The sequence below is a fragment of the Silene latifolia genome, chromosome 7 (genome assembly GCF_048544455.1).
Source record: "Silene latifolia isolate original U9 population chromosome 7, ASM4854445v1, whole genome shotgun sequence".
Taxonomy (NCBI): Eukaryota; Viridiplantae; Streptophyta; class Magnoliopsida; order Caryophyllales; family Caryophyllaceae; genus Silene; species Silene latifolia.
In genome coordinates, this window is record NC_133532.1 from 71,652,449 (window position 1) to 71,669,486 (window position 17,038).

A 17,038-nucleotide genomic window follows, 5' to 3' on the forward strand; every position below is an offset into this window, starting at 1 on the left:
TGCAGGGACTAGTGCAAAACAGAAGGAGAATTGACAGCCGATAGCGCTCCTCCTAAACACAACACAAAAAAAAGCAAAAAATCACAAAATGAACCACAATCCAAAAACACATATATACAAACCGCCTCACGCAAAATACATCGACACACGTTTGATACGGACAATTGACCGTACAAACAGGATCTAGTACAGACATCTATCATACATACACTGGCTTAAGACAACGAACTGGGAGCTATCCGCCACCTACCGAACTAAGCACTCTCTATCCTCTCAAACAGAAAAGAAGGGGAGCAACATAAGAAACAGAGGAGCAACAACGGAAGTAGAGGTGGTTACCATGACGGTAATACCTCGTTCTTGCTTCACGCCAAAAATGAAGACAGTCTCTTGCAGACTTCGGATGATGAGGAGGCCAAGAACCATGATGCGATGCACGACCCTGGTGCTGCCCCCAATCATCAGCCATCCTGTCTATGAGCCACAATAAAAAGGACATGCCGGCCACATCAGCCGCCTTTCCTCCTCTACGGAAGCATCCTCCACCACCGCCTCAAATCCGGCAGCCTCCTCAGTCGTCTCTTCCCCTCCAGGATCATCCTCCTCTTCCAGTACCTCAACAACGGACCCCATAGGTCCCAAATGGTACCCTGCGATCAAAAGAATAAACAAAAAAAAACGCCAGCCGAAATTTCGACATTATGACGGTATAAAATGGACAAGTCCAAAAAAAACATCACAACCTGCAAGGCAAAACAAGGGCAATCCCGCCCAAAATCCAACCAAACAAAGCCTTTCAAAAAACAAAACCATTCAAAAAAAAAGCACAAAAAAAAACGCCTCGCCCATCTTTTCAAGCAAAAGACGAGTCAAAATCACCACAAAAAAATGGCATTTCAAGACCTATACAAGGTCCGCCAACGAACCAAAAATACATTCCCCAGGCAATGGGAAATTTTTCTACGGCTCGAAAAGGCAATTCATGCGCTAATTTGAGCACAAGGCGGTCAAAATTCAAAAACGACCACGAAGAGGGGAAGCGTGATTTTATCGCGCCCCAAGGTGACCTAAACTGCCAATAAGGTCCATTTCAAAGCAAACTAACTCAATTCAAGCTCAAACAGACGCTTACTTTGTCAGACATAAGACCGTCACAAAAGGCAAAAATTCCAATTTTGCCCACCATACCCAACAGAGGTCCACAATGGCAAAAACGATCTTTCCCGACTACAATACAACCTAGTGGGACCCATTATCCAAGCAAACAAACTTGGCATTACGAGATGAGACGGTTTCTCACCTCACTCACGTTTTTCGAGCATAGGGAGCGGGAACGGGGACCAAAATGCAAACTAAAAGTACCCCTATACTCCTAAACAGGTTTCTAACCTAATGCAATCATCAATTTCACTCGAAATGAGCTCAATCAAAAACGCCCAAATCGATTTTCTAGGGTAAAATTTCGCCCTAATTCAATTAAGCTAAAGATCAACAAATTTAAATGGATTCATGAGGGAATACATACCTTGAGATGACATTGTTGATGATAGCACGAATCCAAGAGAGCTAGAAGGTCCAACAATGGCGATTTTAGCTTGTTTTGTCGAAATTTGGAGAAGACGAAGTAATGAATGACGAGCAGGGAAGCCTCGCGCCTTTTACAGAAAAATAGGGAAGCCCCCTTGGTTCGCCAGGTGGCTCGCGCCTAAACCAGGCCTCCCCTTACTCTTTCAGCGAATTATGGGCTTTAGCCCAATTTCCACATAACAAACTTCAAATTTTCATTGACGATATCAAAAATCGCCATTCTCTTAAGGACAAAAAAATAAATAGTGAAAATTTAAATTCGCTATTTTCAAAATTTTAAACAAACGGCGATCAAAACCGCCAATAATAGTGTAAATTTAAATTCGCAATTTTCAAAATTTCAAACAAACGGCGATCAAAACCGTCAATAATAGTGAAAATTCAACTTCGCTATTTTCAAAAATTTCAAACAAACGGCAATCAAAACCGCCAATAATAGTGAAAATTCAAAGTTTGCTATTTTCTCCAATTTCAAAATAATAGTGAAAATTCAAAACTCGCTATTTCTTCAAAAGACGGCAATTAAAACCGTCATTTCAAAAATAATGGTTGGAAATTAAATTCCACTATTTTCACCACCAAATGTCAACGGCGGCACATAAACCGTCACTTCAATCAATAGTGAAGATTCCAAATTCACTATTTCCATCAAATGACAACGGCGGCACATAAACCGTCACTTCAATCAATAGTGAAGATTCCAAATTCACTATTTCCAACAAATGTCAACGGCGGCACATAAACCGTCACTTCAATCAATAGTGAAGATTCCAAATTCACTATTTCCGTCAAATGTCAACGGCGGCACATAAACCGTCACTTCATTCAATAGTGCAGATTCCAAATTCACTATTTCCATCAAATGTCAACGGCGGCACATAAACCGTCACTTCAATTAATAGTGAAAATTCAAAATTCACTATTCCCTCAAATACCAACAGGGGGCTTCCTCGCGAAACCCGTTTATTTCAACAACATTGATGGTGAAACTCAAAATTCACTATTTTCACGGCGGCATCATGAGTTCGCTATTTTCAAAACAAGCCCTTTTGACGCGGCTATTCTCACGGTCCATTAACCGACCGCCATGGCTGGCGAGCCTTACTACGTGCCATGGCTGGCGAGCCTTACTACTACGCACCATGGCTGGTGAGCCTTACTACGTGCCATGGCTGGCGAGCCTTACTACGCGCCATGGCTGGCGAGCCTTACAACGCCCCTTGGCTGGCGAGCCTTACTACGCGCCGTGGCTGGCGAGCCTTTGTCCGCATACACCCAAGGACATATCTCGAAGATGCCTCGGGTGGAACTCCTTGTCACAGCTGGCGAGCATTTGTCCGCATACACCAAAGGACATATCCCGAAGACGCCTTGGGTGGAACTCCTTATCACAGCTGACGAGCATTTGTCCGCATACACCAAAGGACATATCCCGAAGACACCTAGGGTGGAACTCCTTGTCACAGCTGGTGAGCCTTTGTCCGCAAACACGCAAGGACATATCCGAAGACGCCTCAGGTATGACTCCTTCTTATGGCTGGGGCGCCTTTGTACGTAGTCTAATGGACTTTAAACGACCCGCTCGGATAGTCGACAGACTCTAAACTGTTCCCGACGATAGGACCTTGACTCGTACCCTCAAGTCGCCTTGGCGTCGCCCTTCCCGACGGTAGGTACTTGCCCGAATCTTTTCGAGACGCCTCGACGTCGCTTGGGTCTCCAGGTTGTAATCTTCGATTGACCTGGGGGCTCTACTTTGACATTCGCCCTGCCCAAGCCTCAGTCAAAGTGGGGGCTCCGTAGTTACCGAGTATCTGCTGAGACTCCAACAAAACACCCGATGATTATCGGACTACAACATATTTTGGAATCGCGGCGTTTGATCGACAGTTTGTGTACAACTTTACGTCGGAAAACTTAAAACGATTTTAAAAATAATACATTTCAAAAGATTTCAAAAATACCTGGAGTGTTTAATGCACGACGACGGGGTCGCAATGACACTAACTAGAGTAAAAACCGACACCGGACCAAAAACCGACTCAAAAATTCAAATCCCGACTCCAACAACGAGTCAAACCGAGTCAACCACCAAAAACAAAACATTTCAAACCTTCTACCTTAAGTTTTCCCGGATTTATGTTTGGTCAAGTACCAAACATATGACTACAAAACCTAGGATAGAACAAATCATGATTGTGTTTGTGTGAAAGCGACAACACACCTCGAAGACCTGCGACGTGGCTCGCGCCTCTTTGAGCAGCCCAGATGGCCACGTCGCTCAAAACTCACACAACCACTCATTTCCCTATAAATACCCCTCAAATCCCCACCATTTGAGACTTACGCGAGTGTCCGCCCCCTCTTTTCTCCCTTAAAATTCTCGACTCGACTTCTTAAGTCACAATCCGACACGTGTTTATGACCTACCAATCGTAAATACAAGTCTTACACATTTTTTGGTACCGTCATCGTGCATTAAATCACTTGACCGGCCACTTCGACCACTACCCCATCACTAAACTTAAAACACTACTTTTAGTTACCAAAACGGTTTTAAACCGAGTCTTTTCCGACCAAACGAGTTGTTACACTTACGTCGGTCACTCGCCATAGCCAAACATGTAAGTATGAGGGTGTAAAAATCCTCATTTTATCATGTTTTCATTTGTTTCATGACTTTAACATGCTAAAACGTGCATAACATGAACCAAAACATGGGATAAACGAGCCAAAACTGATTTTTGGCCTGAGACAGAAGCCCCTTGGTTCGCCGGCTTGCCCGCGCCTAAATGGGGTGTCCAGGTCAGAGATCAACCGTGTTTGTTCTCGTCATTTCCCTTTAATTCATTTTCACATTTGTAATCGGTTTTTACCATTTCATGTATTTTCAAACCTTCTTATTTTATTTCATTTGTTTTAACCATAAAACATTTTTCACCCTTGGTTCCTCATACCATGACGGTTAAATCCGTGTTTCGGTGATAATATTTGGTTCATAATAAACATATTAGTCACCAACACAAAGTCATCCTTGGTTCTACATACCATGTCGGATTTTAACCCGGGTACGATGATGAGTATCGACTAATTATATTCAAATGAACTTAAAACAATTAGCTCATAATCATTTTCAAAACTATTCATGTCAACTTTTTCAAAATCGAACCCGACACCGAATATTATCAAAATAATGATGATTATGCGAGTCTAGTTCTTCAAATCAACAAATGCGGTCTAAACGACCCTTTTAAATCAAGTCGGGTTCAAACACCCTTTTTTCAACACGTTTTATAACGTTTTTCAAATGGTCAGAACACGGCATATAACCGTAGGCTGACCCGCGCCTCAAACACGCCTTTTCTTTCTCATTTTCAGAACCAGGGGAGGCCCCTTTACACTGGCGGCTGGCTCACGCCTCATGTAGCCGTCTGGTACAGGGCCTGTTCCCTTTCCAGCATTAGTCCAGGACAATCCCGACTCCGGTTAGCTCGGATATAGGACAGATCAGATGACTTTTCAAAATCACATTTGCAAAACACTTTACCAAGACAAATGGATCACGTTATGCACCCTAAACCTAATACGGTAAATGGATGTTCAATTTCCGTCTTGCATGCGAATCAATCATTAATCCAACTCGACATCTTATACTTGATACTTGGATTAAATCAACCGACTTAGAAAGCTCTCACATGTTAGGTTTAAATTATTGGATGCGCATTCATGCATTTAAACCGTTTTATCAACTTTTGCATTCAACTAACCAAGATCGATCAGTAGAGGCCGCTACCGCGGGCGGGATTGGGGTGTCTGGTTAAAGGGCTTCCCAATACGTACCTTCACCTCTTACTCAGAAACTTTGGATAGTGGACGACCTTATCCAGGGCGTACGAGAGTCATTCAAGAGATAGGATGCTAAAGAGGGACGATTTCCTTATCTTTAGTACCTATGTCAAACGCTGCTTTGTGCATCGATTTGACCGAGGTATAAAGTCGAATTCGAACGGGTTCCAAGCATCCCACAAATGCTTGGTGGCGACTCCGAACATCTCTAATCGTTTCGAGACCCTTACCGAGACGAAACCGACCGACCTAAAGCGATCCGGTCGAAAGCATTTTTACGCCGCCGAGCGTGGCTTTCAAAAGACCGCTGCACGTCCACAGATTGGCCTAGCGTGCAGGTGGCCCGCAACTACAGACCGGTAGGTGGACCCCCGAATCCACAGACCGAGACGTGGCCCATGTCCACACAACTTAAATGTTAATATTTGTTCAGATACTCACACCTTGTCTGACTAATCCCCTCAACCTGTTTCCCCTTTTTTTTCCTTCTTCTTTTCGAATCATAGTGCAGCAACAACAAAACACAGCAGCAACAACAAAACACAGCAGAACTCATACACCACCATTTTCGCGAGCTTAAAACTTAGATTTCCAGCTGATTTCTTCACCATTCCTCTTAATCTTTGTACCTTGCTCATCCCCTTTCCTTCCTCCTTCTTTCAAGGTAAGAAAGTCTCGTTTTTGTGGTGGTTTCACTTTTTGCTGTCTTATAAAAAAAGTCGTCTTTTAGCTTCTTTATCTCGTTCTCTTGCCCTTTGATGAAGGAATTGAAGAGCCGGAGTAAGACTTGTGCCTTGTAGACCATTCCCTCGAAGATTGAAGAAGTTATAAGGTAACGTTGATAGGTTACTCGACAAATGTCGAAATTTCCGTCTTATGTTTCATTTTATATGCTCTTGCTTGATAAAGTTTGACCCTTTATATTTGTCTCATTTGTGTGATGATTCCCGTGTCAAATGGTGTTTGAAACGGGCTCGTTTTATGCTGCTTCAAGTGACCCGTCTTACATGATAGTTCTCGAATATGATTATAATAAACTAGATGGATATTATTCACGTTTTATTTGTGTTTGTATCCGTCTCAACTGTGCTATCGATTCCGTCTTAAATTAGAGTCGTTTGGGTTGTCTTGTGTTCTGTTTTTCAGTCGCAAAAAGGTGTTAGGTGGCCAGCTCTGTGGGTCAGTTTTAGGTCGGCTTTGGTGGTTTGTTGTTTGGTTGTTTGGGCTGTGTTAGGCGGATATGGGAAACTAGTTTGGGTGTGTAAGCGGTTGTTTTCAATGGAAGTTTCGAGGTGTGTTCCCGTCTCAAATGTTGTCTTAACATTGCTCATTTTCGGACTGCTTTAGGCGTGAGTATGTAGTAGTTTAGGGTGTGTTATACTCTGTTTTGGGTTGTCTTTAGATGAGTATTCGGGACTATTTTGGATAGTCGAAATGGCAGGTTGTGTGTGGGCTGTCGTTGGTCGGTATTTGTAAGTCAGTTTAGGTTATGTTGGGTGTGGGTGTATGTGTAAATTGTTAACCTCCGTCTTGTTTATATTTATGGACTTGTGTGTAAAGTTGTCTCGAATTGGACTGTTCTTGGCTCGTTTTTATGCAACTGTGATGGCTGTTTTGGAGCGTTTTTGTGGTTATGTATGGTCGGTTTGGGGCAACCGTGGAGGGGTGGTCTAGCGGGCTGCTGTTGGCGGACTGCTGTTGGCGGGCTGTGGCTGGTCGTGGGCTGCTGGTGTGGCCATGGCCTGGCTGTCTTTAAGGTGGTCTCGGGTGGGGAGGCATGGGTACACCATGTTCCCATATCCCTTTGTTTCCTTTTGGTGTTGATATGCCTTAGGTTAATTAGGCTTATTATGTTTATCCAATTCGGTTAGTTATGTTTCTCAATTGGGCTTACATATATATATCTTATGTTATTGGGCCACACTTACTATGGGTACCCTTGGTGCCAAGTTCGAGTTATTTGAATTATTTAAATCCCGTCTCGTGTTTTATCTCACGTAATTCGTTAAATATCGTTCATGTTTATATTCTTCTCACATGTTTTATAATTATGAAATACATTTATTAATTACCCCATTTGTCTATGAAATGCCATGTTTCCATTTTAATATGAGTCCAATTTAATTATTCATGCCTTGTGAGTAGTAAATGATTTATCTTACATTCGAGTCATTTATAATTCAATCCTTGTTTTGCCCTTTATAAATGGTTTGTTTCCATTTATTTACATTTTTATTCAAGTGACAAGTATTTAAGAAAAAAGGTATTAATTCATGTTTACGAGTATAAATGGGGTTGGAATGTCTTACTTGGAGTGTTATTTCTATATTACATTTATTCTTACCATGTATGTTTATTTATTGGGCTCATCATGTTCTCTTTATCAGGCTCATCATGTTGTCGTTGTTGGGCTTCACATGGTTCATTTGTTGGATTTAACATGTTTTATATGTTGGACATGACATGTCTTATTTGGTTGGTGATGTGACTCATATTTAAGCCTATTTAATCCCCGAATTAGTCTCGTTCCTATGCTTTTTAGTGCATAATTGGGTCATTTACTATCTTTAGTTTCCCGTTTTGCATATTCTTTGAGGTTTTGTTCCCTTGGTAGGAAAGGAGTGCAAACCTTGCATTTTCATGGCAAAATAGAGCTAAATTGATCGAATTCAATGACCAAGCAACAAAGGGAAGACGATACTAGAAGGCCTATGTAGATAATAAAGTAGATTGGGCAATGATGAAAGGATCCTTGCATCCCCAACAAGATCCCCGAGGATTGTTGAGGAAAGAAGAAAAGAGAAGTGCTGACCCACCATCCGAGCGTCTCCCTGCCCAGGACAAGCGTCTCCCTGCCCAGAATCTGAGCGTCCCGATGCCAAGATGCTCGTCTTGAGGCCAACAAATCCGAGCGTCTCTCCCTTGATCCGCTCGGATTCCCTTGCAGAACCCACCGTGCCTACTGCCTAGACGCTCGGGACGAGTAGATTTCCTAGAGACTACCAAAACGGAGATGAGCATCTCCTTGGAGAGGAGCACTTCCTCAACTTTTCTTAAGGGTCTTAATAGTCATTTAAGCCCTTAGTAACCCTAATCCTTGTACCTAATCTCTAGTATAAATACCCCATTGTACTACCTAGATTTGTGTGTCATCTTAATATCATCTTAATCTTATCCTAATCAAGTCTCAATACTCTCTTAATCTTGTAATCAACTCTTAATTTAGCATTAATACAAATCTCATTTCTTAATCTTTCCTTAATTTCTCTATTGTTCATCATTTATTTTGGGTAATTAGAAGATTATTTGCGTTTATTTGGAGGATTGACAACCCTCCATCAATCATCAAGTACTTATATTACTCTTTGCTTTATTATTTGGAATCATCTTTATATGTATAATTCTCTCTTAATCGCTTTTTAATTATTGTTAATCATCTTCATTTCTTCATCATGTTTTGCCTTGCTACTATGATTGACAACCTTGTTAGCATGTTAAACTTAATAATGAGTGAGTACTTTCCTTAACTAGAGTTAATGGGGAATTAGGGGAAACCAACATGGGGATTGATTCATGCTTAATCGAATATGTTTTCATAATTAATTTGCTTGCTTGTTGTGATTTCAACTTATGCACATGTTATGTTTGATGAAATGCGAGCCTATGAATCCTTGCATATTTTACCCATCACTTACCTTTTCAATGAGACTTGTAAGACATAAACCAACTCAAGTCTCATTAGACCACGCATATAGTTGGATAGGGAGGATTAAGTCGACTTGTAGGTGTTGTGCAATCTAATCGATTCGGCTCCGGAACCCAAACCTTCTTAGGGATTGTAAGACATAAATCAACTTGATCCCATCACAACAATAAGTGCTTGCATCTAGTAGAAAACATGTTTGTATGCTCAAATCCCATGAATTCCCTATGAACCCATGACACCCTAGTGCTTGTAATCAATTTCTTACATCTCATTTTAATCATCTTGCTTGTTTTCATTGCTTTGCTTTTACATTGTTGATTAGTTTAGTTGATCTCCTACCTCAACTCAAATTGTGACACCCTTAGACACAACCATTTGCAATCGAAAATCCTACATCAATACCCGTCCCTTGGGATCCGACCTTTACTTACCTTTTTACTAAGAGTAGAGTAGTTTGTGAAGTTATAAATATTATTTTGGTCTAGGTAACTTTTGACGACGAGTAACAAAACCGATCCAACCAAAAATGCTGCCGTTGCCGGGGACGGTGTTAACTTGATTTGATTTTCTTTGATTGTTTTTAGTTATGTCTTTCATTACCTTGGGGAAGTCAAACTCCTCAAGGTTTGTTCTAATTGTTTTTGAGTTGTTTGATATTTTGGATGTCTAGGAGATCACAAGGTAACTTGTTACCCATTGATCTTGAAATTGAAAGAACTTTGACCAATAATAGAAGACTTGCTAGAAATCCTTTGAGAGGTATTGGTGAGATTGTGGGCATTCAACCAAATAACATTGAGTTCATCAACTCTTTTGCAAGAGAAGGAGAGAATAACCCAACACAAAACCAACCACAAAATCAACCCACAATGCCTAAATTTTCATCACATTCTGTACCAACCGAGGAGAACCTACCAAATGGTCCTCCTACACCACAAAACTTAACCGGTAATTTCATTGAAAAATCCGCATTTATACATTGGTTGAGAGAAGTCAATTTGGGGGAATGCCTAGTGAAGACCCTCATTCTCATATGGAGACTTTTTGTGACTATTGTGATGCGATTTCTCAAACCGGAGTTACTCAAGACCAAATTCGATGGGTCTTATTTCCTTTTTCTTTGATTGGTTCCATGAAACAATGGTTGAAGAGCCTAGACAAGGCTACTCTTGGCATTGACTCTTGGAAGAAATTGGCACTTGCTTTCTACTAGAAATTCTATCCTCCGGAGAAGACTAACATGTTGAGATCCCAAATCACCGGGTTCAAATAAAGGGATGAGGAATATTTGTATGAAGCATGGGAGAGATTCAAGGATACTTATCGATCTTGTCCACACCATGGACTTAGCGAGTGATTCCTTGTACAACAATTTTGAAACGGTCTATATGAAGATTCCCGAAACATTCTCAATATGGGATCTAATGGTATGTTTACCGAAGTTGATGATAATCAAACATGGAACAAGATTGAGGAAATGGCGGTCCATAACTCACAATATAGTAGACCTCGGAAGGCTACTAGAGGAGGAAAGCATGAAGTGGACTCTATTACTCAATTGGGTGCTCAACTTAGTGCTCATATTGACACCATTAATTTGAAGTTTACGAAAGCTATGGCTAAACTTGAAGAGGCCTCCAAATCACCTAAGCAACATGTTAATGCCATGGTGGCATCTTCATCAATTCCAAGTGGAGTATGTGAGAGTTGTGGAACTTTAAGACATGACCAAAGTGAATGTAGGGGGAACAAGTGAACAAGTGAATGCTTTCCAAGCATACAAGAGTGGTACCCCATATTCCAACTATTACAATGAAAACACAAAATTTCATCCCAACCTCTCATATAAAAGCCAAAATGTTCAAAACCCTCAGACAACATACACCCCACCTCCAATGAGAAACCAAGCTCAAAGACCCTTTTACAATCAAAACCAAGGTTATCAAATTCAACCTCCATACAATCGAACAAATGACCAAGGTTTTGATGTTCAAAAAGCGGTCCTCCAAATGCAAAAGAACCAACAAGAATTTTTCACTCAAATGCAAAAGGATAGGGAAGCAAAAGACATCACAATTAACAACATACTAGCTCACACAAAGATGTTGGAGACCCAAATGTCTGAATTATCATCTTCAAGTTCACAAAGACCTTTCTTACACACCGCGGGAGCGGTGATTGACCTGAAACATGGAGAGCTCACACTCAAAGTGGAGATGAAACGATCACTTTTAATCTTGACAAGACAATGAGAGCTCCCCGACTACATGAGCCATGTTTCATTGTTGATCATTATAGCCGAGAAACTGATAGGAGGACGTTGGCATCTCAATGCAAAGAACAAGCTATGGGTAAAGAATCACCACTCATATGGGAAAAGAAAATGGGTAATCTACAAGATGATCCATCCAAAAAGCAAGAATGTTTCAACAAGAATGAGAGCTTGAGTATCTCACCACCACGCATGACAAGAGAAGAGGAAGGCCTCATTGGCCATAATGACAAGAAGAAAGAGGAGTTGTTCTCATCAACTCATGATATGTAATACTACGGTTTTATGAGTCTTTGGGTACTCTATCGAGTGGGGCTTACTCTGTCGAGTAAGTGTGTTTGATATATGAAACAGTAGTCTGCCTGTAGGGTACTCGATCGAGTAGCCTTGGCACTCGATCGATTAAGTGGCACTTGATCGAGTACATGACTTACTCGATCGAGTAAGTTGGTTATCAGGTGATTTGCGACGGCTTTGTTAATTAATGAGGATTAATATATAATACTCCGTCATCTTTTTCCTAAACACTTTTACAAACCTAAAAACACAAAAAGGAGAGATTGCAAGTTACTTTGTTCATTTCATTCACATTATTTGCAAATCCCAGAGCTAGAGGTGTCGGTTTCCTTTGTTCTTTATACCGTTGTGATCCTTGCATCAAGGGTAAGTTCTACGTATCATTTTTATAGGATTTGGTTAATGTTGGTTAAACCCTAATTTGGGGATTTGGGGGTTTTTATGATTGTGTGGTTAAGGTAGTAATTGTACGAATGTATGTATAGGAGGAGGATTCGTAGATGAGAGATTTTGAGACAGCTGCTAGATCGTCTGATTCTGTGATTGCATTCCAGGTAGGGTTTCCCTACTCAGTATTAATTACAAGATGTGTTTGGTGGTTTTATTGTGATTATTGTTAAGGTATATTGTTGGTGGTTGTGACGGTTGTTGGTTATATTGTTGGTTGTATTGTTGATTAATATCGTTGAGTGTTGTTGTATCTGTTTGTGGTCTTCGGGGTGCATCCCTGGCTGAGTGGAGTCACCTGTGGGAGTGGCTTCACGCCCTTGATTCGCCCTATGTGGAACCCGCCACAGAGGGGATGTGCACATTAATGAACATGGGTTTATCGCTCGATGGAGATGAGCGGGGCTTAGGTGAGAACGACTGCGGTCCCCCACTGGCGGTGTGGAGTATCTGTTGCGATGGGTACTCTGGAAGGACTACAAACTTTAGTGTGTAGTCAGTTGTGTGGAGATTGATTAAGGAGACTGGGGTATGAGGTGACAATCGAGCTATTTGGCATTTGTTTTATTGTGATTGTATTGTGTAATTATGATGGGTCGGACTATCGTTTTTGGTTACTTGTCGTTAGGAGCACCTAGACCAAAACAATATTTATAACTTCACAAACTACTCTACTATTAGTAAAGAGGTAAGTAAAGTTTGGATCCCAAGGGACGGGTATTGATGTAGGATTTTCGATTGCAAGTAGTGGTGTCTAAGGGTGTCACAATTTGGGTTGAGATAAGAAGATCACTAAACTAAATAACAATGTAAATAAACAAGCAAGATGATTAAAATGAGATGTAAACAATTGATTAAAGCATTACGGTGTCATGGTTCATAGAGGATTCATGGAATTGATCATACAAACATATTCTCAAATTATAAGCAAGCTATTGTTGTGATAGGATCGAGTTGGTTTATATCTTACAATCCTAGGAATGTTTGGGTCCCGGAGCCGAATCGATTAGATTGTACAACACCTACAAGTCGACTTAATCCTCCCTACTCAACTATATGCATGGTCTAATGAGATTCGAGTTGGTTTATGTCTTACATGTCTCATTGAAAAGGTAAGTGATGGGTAAAAAATGCAAGGATTCATAGGCTCGCATTTCATCAAACATAACATGTGCATAAGTTGAGATCACAACAAGCAAGCAAATAAATTATGTGAACATATTAGATTAAGCATGAATTATCCCCCATGTTGGTTTCCTTTAATTACCCATTAACACTAGCTAAGAGACAACTCACTCATTATCAAGTTTGACATGCTAACAAGATTGTCAATCATATTAACAAAGCAAAACATGATGAATGAATGGAAATGATTAACAATAATTAAAACAAGGTTTAAGGGAATTATACCTAATGATGATTCCATAATAATAAGCAAAGAATAATAGAAGTACTTGATGATTGATGGAAGGTTGTCAATCTCCCAATAATACCCAAATAATCTTCAATTACTCAAAATAAATGATGAACAATAGGAAAATTAAGGAAATGAGATTTGTATTAATGCTTAATTAAAAACTGATTACAAGATTAAAATAAGATTAAGATTCATAAGAAGAACATGATAATCTAATTAGTACAATGGAGTATTTATACAAAGGATTAGGTACATAAATTAGGGTTACTAGGGGCTTAAATAACGATTAAGACCCTTAAGAAAAGTTGAGGAAGTGCTCCTCTCGAAGGAGATGCTTATCTCCCTTATGCTAGTCTTCCAAGGAATATGCGCATCCCAAGTGGACTGAGGAGGAGACGGCTTGCACTGTGAAGGAATCTGAGCGGCCTGGTGTATGAGATGCTCGGATTGTAGAGGGCTAGGACGAGCGGACTAGCTACGGGACACTCGGATTGTAGCCAGCCAGGACGCTCGTCCCCTGGCCAAGACGCCCGGATAGTAGCTCAGCAAGGATTCTTCTTCTTTTCTTCTTTTCTTCTTCCAACAATCCTCAGGGATTTTTTTGGGGATGCAAGAATCTTCTTATCATTGCCCATCTACTACATTATTTACATAGACCTTCTAGTCTTGTCTTCACTTTAATGCTTGTTCAATAGATTCGATCAATTTTGCTCTATTTTGCCATGAAAATGCAAGGTTTGCACTCCTCTCCAACCAAGGAAACAAAACCTCAATGAATATGCAAAATGAAAGACTAAAGATAGTAAATGACCCAATTATGCACTAAAAAGCATAGGAACGAGGCTAATTCGGGGACTACATATGCTCAAATATTGGTCACATCAAATATCCCCAAACCGAACCTTTGCTCGTCCCGAGTAAAGAGGTAACAAAACTAGGACCCTTATTTAAACTAACCTACTAATATAGCCGATATGAGACAATTAGAGGGTCTCACTCCGCCCCTTCAACTCACAACAAGACAACCATGAGGTAGGATGGCTTCTACCAACTAGTATGCCAAATAATCTAAATGCAATCCTAAATTCACATTGTTTATACCGCATCAATCAAAATGAAGCCACATAGTCATTAACATAAAGAGGAAAAAGGAGATTCGAAAGATCATACCATGCGGTCTTCAATATCCTCATGTCTCGGATGTGGCGTAGTCGGTCAATATAAAAAGGATAAACAAACACAATATATACAAAACAATATATACAAGACTACACTACAAAGGAAATGAACATGTTTTTGGATTTTTGAATTTTTGAATTTTTTTGTATTTTGTTTTAATGAAATTAAAAGACATATTTTTGGATTTTTCAAATATTTCGATTTTTATCATTTTTGTTTTAAAAAGGTCAAGTTAGAATTTCTCATCCCCACACTAGTATGGGCATTGTCCTCAATGGCCAATACGATAGGAAATTATGCAATTTATATGAAAATGCATGATTTCTAACCTAAATGTGAATTATATGATATTTAAACAAGAGTGAATGCAAACTAAGCTATGTTATATGATGCATGGTTTTTGTTATGATGGAGAGCATAATTTAGATTAGCTCCCAATGCATATGCATAAACTTCCCCAAACCGAAATAAACACTATTTCTAATGTCAAAAATTGGGGGAGTTCATGCATAAAAATGCTATGCATGAAACTAAAATTTGTCATTTTGTATTTTGAAAATGGGAACAATAAAAGTGAACACCTTAATGGAACCAAGGTGTTAGTCCTCCAATGCTGCTAGGACTCCACAAAATTATCAAGATAAAATAAAAACAAGAGAAGTAGATAAACCATAAAGGAGGTGTAAGCATGTAGGATCCTCCAAGAGTTTGCTAGTCCTCACCCATCATGTCATCATCATCATCTCCATTATCATTATCAACCTCCTCACTTGAGGCATCATCAACCTCCATGAATGTGGAGTCATTTCCACTCTCACTTTCACTTTCTTGTTCATCCTCACTTTCCTCTTCTTCTTGAACTTCTTCATCTTAACCTTCTTGCTCATCACTCTCATCAACAACCATCTCCTCTTCACCCGGTCTACCACCTCTAGAAGTGCTAGGAAAGAATACCTCCTTATCCGCCCAACTAGGAAAAGGACAAGATGGATCGAGAAGTCCTTGCCTAGCAAGATGTAGGAGAGGAGGATATTGTGCTTTGTAAGCATCAACTCTATCATTATAAGCTTGTCTATGCATTTCCCTCATCAATATAGTCAAGTAATCATTTCCCGCCTTGGCATTTTCGGGGTTGAACTCGTGGTAGACAAATGGATAAGGTGGGGTGATAATGGAGGAAGAGGGCTCAGCAACTTCTTCCCCTTGGTGTTGAATGATGTATTCGGATTCTTCGGAGAGTGGGAGAAGGTAATTAGGTCTATGAACATTCAAGCGGCAAATCTTGCTAGGCAATGTGAAGGATTTAGCTTCATTTGTCAACCACCCAAATTTTTTATCAAGAGTATCATTCGTGACCCATTTGAACTTTAGAATCATGGTGGGCAAATCGAGGAGATGGCCTCCTTTTACCGGTGTATAAGTGTTATTCTTGTTGAAATCCCAGTTAAAGTGCTTAGCCAAATAAGTCACTAATCCTCCATTGAAAAAAAAGGCCGTGCCTTCTTTGCCACAATCAACATTAAGCCATCTATTAATTAAAGTCGTAAAGCATTATATGGCTTTGTGAACTCTCTCCCAATGTTCAAAGCCGACTCAAGAAGAACAAAATCAAGTTCGGTAAGATGATTTGTGCCATTCCTAGCTATCAAAGTATTCCCAACAACCTTATGCCATACTCTTATGCCCGGATGATGGACTAAGAGAGCATGACAATCATGATAAGATGTGAATTTCCTTCTGGAAATGGCCTTCCATAGAGGAGCGGGGTCATACTTGGTAGGCTTCTTTGTGTATTTCGGGCTATCACTAAGGCCAAATATCTTACCAATTTCATCATAAGATAACCATCTATCAACATTTTCAAGACGAAACTAAATAATGATTTGGGTCTCCACCTTTTTGACTTTCAAAGAGCTCAAAAACTCTAAGGTGGGGGAAGAGTAGGTCAATTCTTGCATTTCAAACAATTTACTCAATCCCATAGACTCGAAAAAGGTCTTTGTTTGCTCAAGAACACCCAATTTCGAAAATTTATCTTGACAAATGAACTTGGTAGGCATTATAGTTTTCTTAGCAAAGAGAATAAATTTCTTCCTATGGGAGTCGGAAGTGAAAATTACCTCCGGATAATTGGCTAATTGTTCAATGACCGGAGTAGTAGAAGTAGTAGCTTACATAGGAGGATTTTGTTCTTGAATCTCCAACCTTGCATTATGAACTACCAATGCCTTTGATGCTTGTTTGTCTTGAAGAGCTTGTTGTCTCTTAGAAAGGTTCTTCTTTTGGG

The 17,038-nt window shown here is 40.2% G+C and overlaps 1 non-coding gene across 1 annotated transcript; it reads right to left on the reverse strand.

Annotated features, from left to right (window-relative positions):
* Positions 1-10,379: 10,379 nt before the first annotated feature.
* Positions 10,380-10,486, reverse strand: LOC141593865 (small nucleolar RNA R71). Its single transcript, XR_012521923.1, has one exon. It is a non-coding gene; the product is annotated as a small nucleolar RNA R71 (small nucleolar RNA).
* Positions 10,487-17,038: the final 6,552 nt, after the last annotated feature.